This window comes from Polyodon spathula, chromosome 12, assembly GCF_017654505.1.
Source record: "Polyodon spathula isolate WHYD16114869_AA chromosome 12, ASM1765450v1, whole genome shotgun sequence".
NCBI classification, from domain to species: domain Eukaryota; kingdom Metazoa; phylum Chordata; class Actinopteri; order Acipenseriformes; family Polyodontidae; genus Polyodon; species Polyodon spathula.
In genome coordinates, this window is record NC_054545.1 from 11829349 (window position 1) to 11844684 (window position 15336).

At 36.4% G+C, this 15336-nt stretch overlaps 1 protein-coding gene across 1 annotated transcript in view; it reads right to left on the reverse strand.

Annotated features, from left to right (window-relative positions):
* Positions 1 to 3656, reverse strand: part of btbd7 (BTB (POZ) domain containing 7) — a 50805-nt gene extending 47149 nt beyond the window's left edge. Inside the window, exon 1 of the mRNA XM_041266546.1 lies at positions 3301 to 3656. The gene's annotated coding sequence lies outside the window, so the exon portion shown is untranslated. The remainder of the gene's footprint in view (positions 1 to 3300) is intronic.
* Between the last annotated feature and the right edge of the window lie 11680 nt (positions 3657 to 15336).

A 15336-nucleotide genomic window follows, 5' to 3' on the forward strand; every position in this document is an offset into this window, starting at 1 on the left:
TCAAGCAAGAGATGATGGTAAATGCAAAGACTGTTTTGTAATAAACAGCTTTCTCGGAGTTTAATTATGAAACAGAATCAGCTAAATTTGTTTAAAGGGACGTCACCCAATTAAAAATGTGTTCGCATTTACTTTTTTTCCAAAACACTGGTTTTATTTTTTAGCAATATGGACCTCTGTTAATGTAGGGCATTAAACATGATTTTAAAATTTAAAAAAACACAGTACATGGTGGGATACTATCGTATTAATTTCAACTGTTTATTGCGCTGTAGGAACTGTAACTGAACTATTCCAATAGTAATAGTGTGTGTACGTATTACGCACGACTAAACCTGAAACGGTACTTCAGTGTGGATGCTTTGAGCTGGATTAACCCTTTGCGGTCCTACATAGGGCCAGGTCCGACATTACAATTTCACCTTTCCCAACCAATGTAGGACCCTGTCCGACATCAAAAATACATAAAGCACAGGTCTCTAGTCATTTTTTTCTCTTTAATATTGCTGCATAAGCCAAATATGCGCTTATTGCTGCCATCTATTTTTCAGTCCAATGGATTTATTTTGCATCTAATGCCGGGCTTACACTGCACGATTTTTGCTGATCGCCGACGAGCTGAGGAGTCGGCGACTAATTTCTTAAAATCTGGGACAAAATGAGGTTGTCGGGGACAAAATGGTCGATAAGTGTGAGAGGGTCTACGATGCCCCGTTAATAGCTTCTGCGATCTCCCGGCTCTTTTACGACATCCCGACAAATTTGTCAGAAAACTTTAGTCCCTGACAAAACAATTAATGAAGGTGTGAGAGGGGCTACTGTCCAAAGTCCACAATTCTCCCGAATGACGTCTACGATTCTGCAATGAAAACAGGCGCAGTCCGCGACAAGATATTTCGTGTAGTGTGTGTAGCTATTATGTAAAAATTATTTTTATGTTTTTTCCTTTACTTTTGGGGCTCAGCATTTTCCAAGGGTAATCTGTATCTGAGCAACCCAGAAAGTAAAAGATCCAGCAAGCGAGCACTCACTGACTGACACACAAATGCAATTCGTATTTGTTTTTCATGAAAGCTTGCCATTGTTAACAACGAGCAATTCAATTCCTGCTACTATGGATAACTAAATAACGTATGACTCCAACAGTGCTTAATCTACAAACTTTGGTTCTTTCATTATTTAAAGTTAAACAACATGCCAATTGAAAGCAGATATAGGGGAACAGCTGTTTTGAGCTCAGTCATGTAACAACTATTCTGAATGGCAACTCTTGTTTGGTGTTTTGCATATTACAGTCTTTCAATATACCTAGGCTGGGCTCGCCAGTGTCTTAACAGAATTATAGGCAGAAATGAAGCCCACTCAGGCAGCAATAAAATCGAATTATTTGGCTACCATCTGGAAAATAATCCAGACAGTCTTCCAAAACACACCGCTGAAGCACTCTCTCCACTATTTGCTCAAGTTAACAGTGAAATTGGATTTTGCATCCCTGTTTACATACTCCATGTAAAGCTGCACACAGCCAATCGCATGCAAACTGTCCAAGGCTAGATAATTGAGACAGCACAAGGCGGTTTCTCAATGACTGTGGCAGGGCTCAAATGAAAAAATAGAAAATAAATAAAATAAAAAAAAACATTAAGGATGAATCAATGTATTTATTAAATCATGCATTTTTCTTCCCCTTTTGTGATTCAGGGCTGATTCCGATTACCGATATTTCATATCAATATTTTGAAAATACAGATTCAGATACACTTTTTTCCCTCATTAGTAATACAATTGTAAACCATCACAAAATTGTAATTCAACACTTAGAGTGTTTAATATTTAAACAAAATACTTCACATATTGCACTTACTGGATGCATCTGCCACAGGTGATCTTTGCAAAACACTGGTAAATCATCACTATGAGATGTTTAATGCACTGGGTGGATTTACAAAATTGTGGAGTAGATATATTAGTACAGAGAATTCAAAAACATCTTTATGCCCAAGGTGAATCGGATCCAACAGTATACTCAATCACTAGAAATACTTAAGGAAGAAAAGCAACTGATTAACTGAAAACTTGCTATTTTAATGATTAGCTACAATGTTTCCTCTTCTGACTTCTTTCTACCATGGTATCTGAAGAAGGAGGAAGCTAGTTATTAAAATAGTGAGTTATCAGTTTATCAATTACACACACACACACACACACACACACACACATGCACAACTTAATTGCGTAACAAATTAATTAGGTTCATGTTGGATAGCCCATTTAGTCAAAAGCGTGCAATACAAAATGTTTTTCAAATGTTTGACCAACCCCTGTGGGCACAGCAAACCCAAACAATAGTTGTAATAAAGACATGGACCATATTTCAAATCTCTGTTGGGTTGACATTGTATAAGGAACAATAACACAACGCTACTTCAGGCTTTTAAGTTAAGAATGGTGCAACTACAGTAAAACCGTGGAGGCGAGCTCATGCATAGGGCAAATGAAACAAACCCTGTGATGAAAATACTGTAAAGCAGGAATGAGTCACAGTTCAGTCCAGCACATCAGCTACTGACACTGACATTCCAACAGGCAAAAACAATGCGATGAAATGACACCGGTGTTTTACTTTACTGCAAGCAACTGAACTGTTAATCCGATAGTATGCAACGGGTATTAATTGTGCGATCCATCTTTTATTTATGAAGAGTCTACAGAAACATTGTCATTGCGAGAGCATGCTACTCTGTATTTGCTGAAGACAAACAAGTCTTGACAGGGGCTCGGAAAAGCCAATTGTCTTTCAGAATGTGCGAATTTGAGTTAGTTGCGGTTTAAGGTGCGTAAAAAAACAATGATATACTTAAATTGGAATTCGCACTTTTCGATCAAACCACATACTTATTCATATGACCCTGAAAGTAAAAAAAAAAAAAAAAAAACCCCAAAAAAACCAAAAAAAAAAAAAAAAAATTGACAACAAAACCAAAAAAATAGCACACTACACTCCCGTCGAGGGAAGAATTATGTGCCTCACGTTTTGATTGAGGGGGGAGGGGGGGGGTTAAAGTGATGACATGTCTCCAATATAACCTAGTTGCTTGGAATCCGTAATGCTATAGAATAGGTATATTAAAACTGCTGCTTAGTTATTCGCATTACTGTTTCTACGCCCGCGTTAAGCTATATGATTGAAACAGCCACCATCAAGAACAACACAAACACGGACAAAATAAGCACAACTTAGTTTGTGTTACTGTTAAAAACGAGATATTTACAGACTGGGCATCAAGATTTATTCCTTACCAAGTTTGAACGATCCACGATCTCTTTTCCAGCCACGCTTGCTTGCTTGCTTGCTTGCTTGCTTGCTTTCCTCTCCTCTCCTCTCTTCTCTGCCAGACAAGTTTTTATACCACCGAAAAAAAGCACAAAAAAACCCAGCAACGGTCCTCAAAGCTCAGCGCACGACCTCGCCATCCCACTCCGGGGTTTCCAGATATCCAACAGGTTTGTTTTATTCCACTTTGGTTCTACTTTTCACACGATTATCGAACCTTTGGCTTGTAAAAAAAAAAAAAATATATTTATATATATAAACTCAAAACAGAGAGGAGGAGGAGCTTTTCTCTACGGCATTATTTTCTGTAACCCTGAACGAACCACGGAAGCTGGTTGGATGAATTCGGCGGCCTATCCTCACGCTGCTTGCTGGGTGATTCAGGCCCCTGGCGATGCCACGGAGTTCGGGAGCGAACGGATGCAAGGCTCGCCCTGCCCGGGTCTCGCTTGTGCTGCCATCATCTGGTTTGGAGTGAGATACGTTGCATCACCTTCGCTACAGACAGTGTAGGTTGTTTTACAAAACTACAGACCATTTATTACCACATACTGACACATTCATACAAATGGTGCGGTTTGGATTTTATTTAATAGAAAGAAGAACAATAGGAAGAACAGACGCATATACCCAAAATCTGAAATACATTATTGATAGGCCTATATTAAATACATTTGCTTTTTGTGATTTGCTAACACAACAATATATTTTCAATCATAACACAGCTAACTCTATACCTTCTATATATATATATATATATATATATATATATATATATATATATATATATATATATATATATAATATATATAAGTTTTAAAAACCAAAAAATTCACCTTCTTCTGTTATTTGCATCAAACAATAAACACAAATGTTGTGGTCATACTGATGGTTTTAAACCGGTCATGTTGTTCCAAGATGCTGTCCTGGTTCAAGAATTGCTTAAACTGTACATAGGCTTGTAACCAGAAGGTCACTGGTTCATATCCCACCAATGCCCCTGACTGACTCACTGTGTGACCCTGAGCAAGTCACCTCCTTGTGTCCTATTGTAAGTGACTCTGCAAAACATGCACAGTTTACAGCCTACTTCTGCAAAGCGCTTTGTGATGGCAGTCAACAATGAAAGGTGCTATATAAAAATATTATTATTATTATTATTATTATTATTATTATTATTATTATTATTCAGTCATGTAACAACAGAGGTTAGGATTTATTTTAGATAAATTTTCATTTCTGTGATAAAAATGCAGACTATCTGCTGGTTATGCAACCAGTAAATATGTGTTCCAATTCGAAAATACGTCATCATTGCTTTATACGCACCAGCCAGCAGAAGACCATTCCATTAGTTAACCATAGGTCTGCCAAAAGTTCATCAAGTTCCAGCTTCCTTTATCATCTTCCACATGTTGTAAAACTATAAAAGTCCAGCAAGCTAACATTCTTGCAAACAAACATTTGTTACTAAGGCTTGATTACATTAAATAACCCGCAGCCATGATGCTAGGTGAGTGTAATGTAACACTGTATTTGTGTTGGTGTTTCTGTCAGCATTGTCTTTGTCTCCCAGGACAATAAAAAGAAAAAGACACGGTTCATATACAAGGTTCTCTTGTAAAACATATCATCCAGATCTGTGAATCTCCAGTCAACACACAAGAGCTCTACCACTTGAGCACAAGCAACGGTTCCAGCAGTCAAGCGGTCATGCTGTCTGCTGTATCAGCTTGTCACAATGTACCAGTGGAATGTCCAAGGTATCCCTTATCAGGGGGGGTATTCAACAGCACGATTCATCATGAGGGACAGAATTTATCAATATAGCACCTAGGGAGAGTTTTTCATGACGGATGCTATCTGTCATTATATCAGCATATAGTCAGTAATCCAGTGTGTCAAAGGCAGCACAGATAGTGAATAAAGAGGGGGGGGGGTTCTAACCCATGATCTTATACTCTTCCATTGACCGGTAATAACAGATAACTCCTTCTCTTCACCTTGATTCTCATTCTGCTGAACTTCTTTTAATCTATACCCCCAAATGGTATAGTTAGAAATCCAGGGAGATGAGAGGAGTCATTGATATGTAGCAACTAGGGAGGGATCATAAATTTGGATCACATATGCATTGTAAGGTTTTCATCTTACACTTTTGAGGTCTTGAAAACTCATAATCATCAACATTATTATTATTATTATTATTATTATTATTATTATTATTATTTACACGTGTAACAATTTTTTTTTTTTTTTTTTGTTCCTGGGTAGTAAGTGTTATTTCCTAATTGCTTATGCCTCAAAAGTATAGAAAATGGCTATTATTCCCCACAAACTTTGCTTTTGTGACCAGGACAGGTAAATTTCAAAATATCACTATTTCCAATGAGAAAATGGGCACTTTTGTGTCTTTTCGTATAATTTTAAAGTTTAATCATAAATCTCGAAAAACTACTCACTTCTAAATCTTTTGTAGTCATTTTTGTATTACTTTAGTATAAATACATGTTAATTTGGATTCATATGTTGTTTTTTTCTGACTTTATGTGAACGAAAAGACACAAAAGCACCCATTTTCTCATTGGAAATAGTGATATTTTGAAATTTACCTGTCCTGGTCACAAAAGCAAAGTCTGTGGAGAATAATAGCCATTTTCTATACTTTTGAGGCATAAGCAATTAGGAAATAACACTTACTACCCAGGAACAAAAATTGTGTTACATAGTGTTATTATTATTATTATTATTATTGTTGTTGTTGTTGTTGTTGTTGTTGATGTTGTTGTTATTATAACATCCTTTATAAATGCAGTATTAGTTGTTTATCAAACAAAAGTGTTACCCATAAAAGTGCAGCAAGTGGCAGCAGTAGCATACAGTTGAGAAACAATACTCACTGGCTGATCTTTCCAGCTGGATGCTGCTGTTCTAGTATTTGCTGTTTGAGACAATCCTGTGATTGGTTTGATGGAAGCTCTTGTGAGGTTCCCTTTTTGTTCAGTATTAGAGCCTGTGTAATTGATGTTAGAGCACTGACTGGCAGGCATTCTGTCGGGACACCTCTGTAAACCAGATGTGGCATCTTAACTAGGTCTTACTGCACACATCTTTCAGTACATAAATCAAACCCAGGCTTATTGCAGACATCTCCCAGGAGCAGACTGTTGGCAGAGGCTTAAAAAGGCTTTAAAATCTTGTTAGGTGTTTTTCTTATGCAGTTCCCTGTATCTCGGTTTTATGAGAAATACTCGGTTTCCAGGGATTATAATTTATAGGTTTGTCAATGGGCAGAAAGGGATCAAGGGCAATATCCAGCACCATATTGATTTGTTCTGTCTTTTTTGCCATTTTTTAAAGGTTGTAGTAGATCTTAAAGTCTAGCCAAGTCCCAATGCATTAATATGATTCATCCAAGTCCCCTGTTGTTTTGCTGTGGATCTTTTTTTTTTCCCAGATTACATATTTCACTTTGAATCACTGTTCCTTTCACAGTTTTGTAAATGCCCTTGCTGTGTTAAAATTAATGCTGTTCTGTTAACTGTGCTATATAATGTTTGCAATCATTCTGAGGGGTTATTACAAGACCTCAAATATTTTTATTTTGATAGTTCAGTGCTCCACCTCAGTTCTAGTTGTCCTGTAAATGTATGTAACACAGCCTAGATCAGCCCAAATAATTGCATGAAACTATGTGCTAATGCCAACTAATGATGTGTCACTTTGGATCATGTTTTCTTTTGTTTTATTGACAAAACACTGCTGTGCACTAGATGGAGCTACGCCTTATAAAGACACAGCTATCCTACATTAAGTTTGACAGACAGACAGATAACTTGTGCTTAAGAATGTCCTTACCAATGTTCATCAAAATCCTGTATACCTATCTATTGTATTTTCATAGCCATGGATATGCATCTCCAGTGGGAACAATTTTAAAAAGCTTTTAAAATGATCCCTGTGGCAGATGGAAATGAGGGTTTACTGGTCAGGTACAATTTTTTTTTTGTTTGTCACTAGACGGAGACAAATCCTTTTGTGTGCGAATTATATGAAATTGGTAGTTTTCTGAAGCTAGAATTTTATTTTTGCTTAAAATATCTTTGAACTGCATATGTGTGTGTATATTGCAGATAACTTTAGGTCACTGGTATTCTTTAGAAATACTTACTGGGAAAGTAATGAACAAATAGACAAGGAAGATAGTGATTGAAACAACACCACGATGAATCAGAAAAAAAATCAGACAGACATTGCACACAACCAACGTAACAAAGGGTAATGCTCGGTAATGACAGATTTCGCTTCCTGTTCACATTTGGTTTATGGTAACACATTCTGGCAGTTTAATTTCTTTCAAATTGACTTCCCTGTTAGATTGTGCTTCCACAGTAGATTTCGTTCACTTAGACAGTAGTAGCACATTCTCATAGTCTCATATGCTCATCTTTTCCGAGCAAAGGAATTTTGTGAATCATAACAAGGGCAATGTGGACCAGCATGAAACTGTGCTAAAATAGTTAAAATCAAGGGGATTCAAAATCTGGCAATGGAAGCACTTTTTGATACTGCCAGAATGTATGCAGTGCACTGTGCTTGATCGCACATGCCAAAACAACTTATAAACAATTTCTGCTTAGAAAGCACAGAAGTGCCCATTCAAATCTGGTGCATGATGCTGTTTTTCTTCTTTTTCATCTTTTATCATATTTTTCCAACATTAAGAAAATAGTGTGCAAAGGTTTATCATATACAATACATTGTGATTGTACTTTTTTTTACTTCTGCAACTTTGTGGTGGACTTCTCAATTTGTCTTGTTTGTCGTGAATTGTTTTTTTTCTTTTTAGAGAAATTGATTGTTTGTTTCCAGTTTAAGTTTGCAAAAAATAAAGTATAATTAATGGTTTGCAAAAACAAAATGTATAATTAATGGTACATGTACCTCTGTTTAACAATAGGAAAACAAACCCATCCTTAGGATGAGACGTAAAACCGAGGTCCTTGTGTTGTGATGCATTTTTCACCCCCTAGTCTCCTTAAGTCACTTTAGATAAAAGCGTCTGCTAAATGGCTTAATAATAATAATAATAATAATAATAATAATAATAATAATATCGCAATTGATTGCACCTGTACCAAAATCTCACAGCGTACCACTTTCAATGTAACAATGTACCACTTTCTAACATTACACAGGTCAAGTTTTTGTACGCATACCACATCGTGACAATGTATCCCTTTATAACACTACACTGGTAATAAACTAGTTGGGAAGCTAATTCTAACATTACACTGGTGACAATGGTGAAGTTTCCATGAGTGTTTTCTTGGGTTTCCATTCGCTCAGTTTATTTTACTCCAGTAAACCAGGCTTTTCCCCCGACGTCATGCAAATGAATGTGTTGATATGTAAATTAGCTGTGCGTAAAGTACTTGTGCTGTTTTTGAATACCTCATGCCTGGTTGGTTAATAATGTGTTTTACTGATCTTGCCCAAATTGTTTTTTAAATGTTAGTTGCGTGTGGCATGTCATTAATATTGAATTCGTTTTCAACTGATTTATCTTATGACTCATTCATTTAAAATGAACTGGGAGGTATAAAATGAAACACAGTTATTGCAGATCACCATGGCTGAAAACCAGCGGAGATGTAGGGTTCTAAAACTCTGTGCCACACATCTTCCACGTATGCTCCCAAGGCTGTCTGGATTGGGAACAGTGGATGTTTTGCCATTGTTTCGGAAGCTTGAACCTCCAAACATCCTCTACCAGCAAATCTTTATGCCTTGTTGTCTAATGCAAATAACTAGCGAAAGGATGGTTTGGACACATACTCGTCCATCTTGCTGGTGTGAAGAGGTTGTGCTGCATCACTGTTTCACAGATCTGCAGTGGATAGAGCCCTTTTGCGTCACCATGGCAACATTCAGCATTATAGTGGAACTTGTAAAGAATGCTATGCAGCCAAAAAGGAATTATGTACAGCCTCCTGTGTCAGTGGAAAGAGTGGCGATTGCTCTGTATAGGCTGGCATCCTCAGCTGAGTACAGGGTTAAGGTTACTCAGCAGACTACAGGGTGGTTGGCATGTGTTTGGGGTGCATAAAACCATTTTACCACACTGGTCCATTTTAAATATAAGGCACCCACCAGTGTATCCTACACAACAGGATAATCTTGCTTTGCACAGGGTAATATTTTACAGGATTTTCCCCACGTAATCTACTACCAGTGTGGGACTAAAACATATCTGTATTTTCACTACAAAATAAACAGGTATTACAGCTCACACTGGTCATTTTCTTCTAATTATTCAGTTACCCTAGGTTTTAAACTGGAATGTTTTGTACTGTAGTTACAGTCATTTTTTGTTTCCTCAAAGCAAGCTTATATTCATTACTTTTTATTTTAGTTCTATGAACTTTGTTTTAGTTCAACCTAACTGGAATATATGTCTGAATAATTACTGCGGCTGCTGTAAGATACAAAATGCAAGACTCTTGCCAACTAAAAATAATCTCTTTGTTGACCTAAACGGTCACATATATTTAAAGTAATTATTTCTCAGCATCCTCTTCGGTTATCTCTGTTAGGGTGGGAATCTCAGGATATCTTGGGGCTCCTCCCTTTTCAGAGATAGGTTAAATTGAGGCTGCAACAGGCTGTTCTCAGTACTCTCAACAAGATTAGCCACTTGTGTCTTCAAGGCTCCAGCAGTAACCAGTGTCGTGAGAGATGTCTCCCCTTTGGAAGGGGGTTGCTTCCTCTGGTCGTCTACTCAGAGACAACAAGATGCTGGTTTTACAGAGAGCTCACATTTACAGCAAGCCTCCCAAAGACAAGATTGGTCCTGCTGTGAGTTCTACAGTTTAGTAATATTACTGTTCTTAACCAACATTCATTTTTTTAAATGTATTGATCTACAATTGTTTATAGATATATAATGAATGTACTACAGCAAGCTGTCGATGTACTTTATATGCAAGTCAAATAGAGAATATTTGAGTGTTTTTATGTTAATACAGTACTGGCACACTAACTTTTTGAACTTTTAAAAGTGTAAATCCAATGATGTTAGAAATATGTTATTTGTTAAAGCAAACTCAGACTGTTTTGAAATGAACTGCAAAGTATGGTTAAGAAAAATTTACAAGTTAAAAAATAGAATACAGAATGTTGTTGACTAAGGACTAGAAATTAAAAGGATGCATGTTAAAATAGATACACTTTCTGATATGTTGCTTCCTTTCTTTAATAGATACAGAAGTACAGGCTTTGTGCAATACTGTTAGAATATATCATATACTGTACCTATACCTATTTTACATTTCTTTACATGATTTAGACATGTTTTTTGGTTCTTTCCCAGTACTTGTACAATATTAGTAAAATGTTTTTTGTTGAAAAATACACATATTCTTTAAGGTCAGAGATACGCAAGCAATTTTGTCTGGATTTATTTTCAGCTGAAATTTACACTAACAATCCTGTCAGCAATTGACAACTTGGCCATTGTCGATTGGCAATCAAATTGCTAGAATAGACCACACAGGTCAATTTTTCAGCATTAAGTTTACCGAAAACTGAGCAATCATGTATTCCAAATGACCCATTTCTAAAGAGCAGGCTGTCTGCTTTCAATAAACCATTTGTACTTGCAATGAACATGTGCAGACAAGCACCAAAGACAAAACACCAGAATAACTGAATCAAGGAACAGATGTTGACACACATTATCTGTAGCCTGTCTCTGAAACAGGTGACCAGATCTCCCCAAATAATGGAACAATATCAGTAAACGGAGGGGAACAGTTTTATAATGAGACATTTACATGATATACAAACTGGATGCACAGCCAAGTGCAATTTAGAATGGTTATAGCTGCAGTATATCAGCACTATGCCCTCCAGCAAGTGTTGGATAACATGAATGCAGGACAACTGCACATGTGAAGTTTGTTGCCATTTATCCCATCCACATCCCTTGCTCACTAAATATGTTGGTATCTTTTAACAGATAATCATACTATCTTTAGAAACATGCAAACAATTTGAATGAGCAATCGATCCCACAAGTATAGGAATATCCTGGAAATGAACAATGTAAACTATCTATGAAGAGCAACTGGGAGGCAAATTTGTTCTTTTTTGCTTTTGTTTTTTAAATAAATCTGTCCTTTAGCTTTAGCAAATCAAAATTAATATGCAGTTATGGCAATTAATTTGAAAATGTATGTTTTGTTTCTAATATTCTGACAAAGGATTGTCAGAAACGAGAAAAGGAATCACAAGGAATCAAAAAGCAACAACTTCTACATAAAGAGCAACTTGTAAAACAGTCCTTCTCTCCAGGTACTGCTGTTACACCCGAGTTTAACCATTAACCTGTGCCCCTGCAAAACTTTGCCCCCAGTAAATGTAAGAATACCAGACACAGGTTATATGTGTATTTCTTATTGATGAATTCCTTACAATTGCAGGGGCAGAAAGTTGCAGGGGAACAGGCTATTGGTTACGGTCTTGGGTGAACTAGAGGGTGTACCAGGCCACAGGGTACTTTTAACTTCTTAAAAAGTTACTAGGAGTAAACACTGAAACAACAATAGTATATAAAAAGTGAAACTTAACAAGAAGATGAATACTTTAGTTAACGGTGATATTTCACACACATATCAAGTTGCTGTTTAAGGTAAAGATTCACTTGCTTGCTTCAAATCCCAGTTTAGCCACTAAATGGCTGTTTGACTTACTCTGGGGCAAGTCCCATGACCTTTTCTGTCCACAGCTACCGTATACAGCTGTGCTGAAGCAGGTCCCTAGTGTAATTGAAAGATTCAGATGAGCTGTGCTTTAGGTGTGATTTCTAAATAAAATAAATAATCCTACTTGGCTCACAGTTGAGTTGGATTTTGAAATAGATTTGTAGGGTTTTGGAGGATGTGGTCGTAGGAACTAAATCCTGTGTAAGGCAAACATTCATTTATTTGTTTAAAATATTCATATCGAGGTGGGTTAAAGCACAGCTCCCAGCTATCAACAGCTTTGATCTGTGGAGATTAAACAAGGTTTAGGAGTCAGAATGTTTGTTCAAGTGTGTTATATTATTTCACGTCTTCTTTCTTCTCCAGGGATTAAATGAAAGCTGTGTTGTCTTTAGTATCAATGAATGGGTATCTCCCAAGGAGAGCTGGGTTTTCATTGACAGTATTTGTCCATCTAAGTAAATGACTCAGTTGTTTACTGATTGGAATTGAATAACCACATGTCAGTTTTTCCTTGGTTTTTGTAGTAATGCCCATATTAGAGCTGACAAATTAATCAACTATTTTAACGTATCGCTAATTTGAATTCCTGAAGCAGATAAATAATAATGTAGAAAATACAAAGGGGAAAACAATAACAATCCATTGGAAAAAACATGCTTGAGAAGGAAATTAAATTTAAGCAGTCAGTTTAAGAATTTCCGTTTGTTTTTACAGCAGACTCTGTTCACAATATCAGTCTTTGCCGTGACGCTGCTCACCCCTGCTGGTTGGATCCTGCACTATCTCCCTGAGTACCGCAAGAGATGATGCTGGGAGTTCTTAAGCAACACGTAGGAGGAGCCGTTCATCTGAAATACCACGTCATGTAAATGTGCTGTATGACTGTTTGTAACATGTCACCTCTTTGTCGTTCAACAACATATCATTTATGTGTATAGAACTGATTTTTCGTAATACATTGTTCAGAAACATATATGACAATTCAATAGCCAAAGCAAACAAAACCTCTCTTGGCTGTTTATTACTGTATTATGTTTATTATATTAAAAGCAACAGAGCAAATTTTGAAACTGCAGTAAAAGTAATTCTGTTCTTTAGACACTACTACTCAGAGATAGTCGATAATTTGAAAATGTCAACCACTCTCTTGCAAGATGAGACACTCTTACTGATGCCAAAGAAATCACATGACATGATGACCTTTCAACTCCTCTAATATAGCTTTCAATGGTTATGAAAAGATGGGGTCAGCAGACAGAAAATGGTAAAGGAGAAATACAAATAAATGAATGAATTACATTTGAAGCTACTTACCTCTCACGTGAAAATGGTTTAGAAAAATAATGAAGAAAATATCAATATTGAGGCATCAGGTTTCTCCAAGCAATACAGTATGTTATCGGAATCTGAACCAATGCTAACATGGTAAACCTCAAGTAAACTTGATATACCTCAAGAATGGCATTTCTCTTACAAAAGTCTTGTACCACAGCATATTTGAGCATTGATGTTGAATTTTACCAATGTTTTCCTGTGGATATACTATGAATTTACCATAGAATACCATCCATGACCATACCTCTCTGGGCTTTACAATGCTTACATATTCTTTACCATGCTTTCACAATATTTCATTACACTTTGCTATAGTTTTACTATTACACACTTTTATAAGGATAATGGCTTGAAAATGTTATAACAAAAACTTGCCCCAAGGTCAGTTACTGCAGCGGCAGTAATGTTTGTAAGTAACAAAACCTTAGTCATGTCACAGAGTAACCCCCCTTCTCTCATTAGAAGTCTCCAAAACCCTTTACAGCATAGGAGAAACCTGATGATTTATGTTGTCCCCAAGGAATGTCACTTCCAATAGGACACAAATAAATTAAATAGTTTTCTAACAATTGTGGATCCTGTTAGTATCTATTTATACTTGCTGTTAGACCAAGTGAACCAGAGTCCCTCATAAAAAATATGGTTATTTATTTTGTGCTTCATTTAAAGGTGTATACTTTTCAACATTTTTTTACTGTTTGAAAACAAACATTTCTAATAATATCAAAATATATAGAGGATTTGTGATGGCTTGAACACTACCAGTAAGTGAAAGGAAGACAACGATCAAGGGTCCAGGCTGGTTATACCCGTCTTCATTTTTACTATTCTAAAGTCAATACATATTTTTAAAACACGGCCTAGTTACCTGTAGTTATACCACAGACACTGACTCTCTGCAATGTTTTGATTCAATTTGGCAAATTAAAATAGATGATACACTTTTTGTGACATGTTTTTAATTTATGGAAAATAATTTTGCTTTGGAACCTCCACACACTTGGGAATAATGGTCACAAAACATATTTTAAATAATTTGAGCTCAGCACAGTTCACATATATTCATAGGGTGCTTCTAGTTAGTTCGCTACAAGGGCTTTTTGCATCATCAAAGTGAGACTGATGGTAAGAGAGTGAGATCAGTTTGGCTTGTTAGTCTCAACTTCAACACATGCGCGAGCTTCCCAAGTGCATTGTGGTAGTTACTTAACTGCTGGAGTTAATGAGATGCAGCGAGTCTCATTTTTTCTTCATTACAGTGAAGCTCTGTAACTAAATACATTGCTTGCTAAAAATTATCAACTATAAATTTATCTAACAATTTAGCTAGCTTTCCTAAACATGTATTAAAGGACACATTGTGCGAATTAAACTTTTTAGTGTCAATTAATTATCTGTCAAACTATATCTAATTTAAGTTCCAGGGTGAATTAATAATAGGCAATAGAAGTATTTAATATAGAATGCTTCAATATGAAAGATGAAACAATCTTCTGTAATTGAGGAGAGTGCTGGCTGGCTGAGTGCCCAAGTATGCAAATAAAGAAGTATTGAGGATGTTGTTTTGGGGAGCTCTGGGTGAGGGGGGAGGTACAATTAGTGAGTTATACAGGTCTGCTATCAGGCGCGTGACCAAATCCAGCCATGAAGAGTACTAGAGAAGTGTCCCAAAAGATGCCTGAGGCCAGCCAGGAAAAAAAAAATTCTGATCTGATTCAAGTTATTTGGTTGCATTCTATAGTTCATTAATGGTCCAGAGTAACGCTATGTAAATGACGAAAGAAAAGATAATGCAGCAATAAGCTTAACACAAGATAGCTTTGGTATTAAGCTTTTCCCTCTCACACAATGACACTATAAGCTGTTTGATAAAGTAATCATTTAGTAAAGGGGACTATA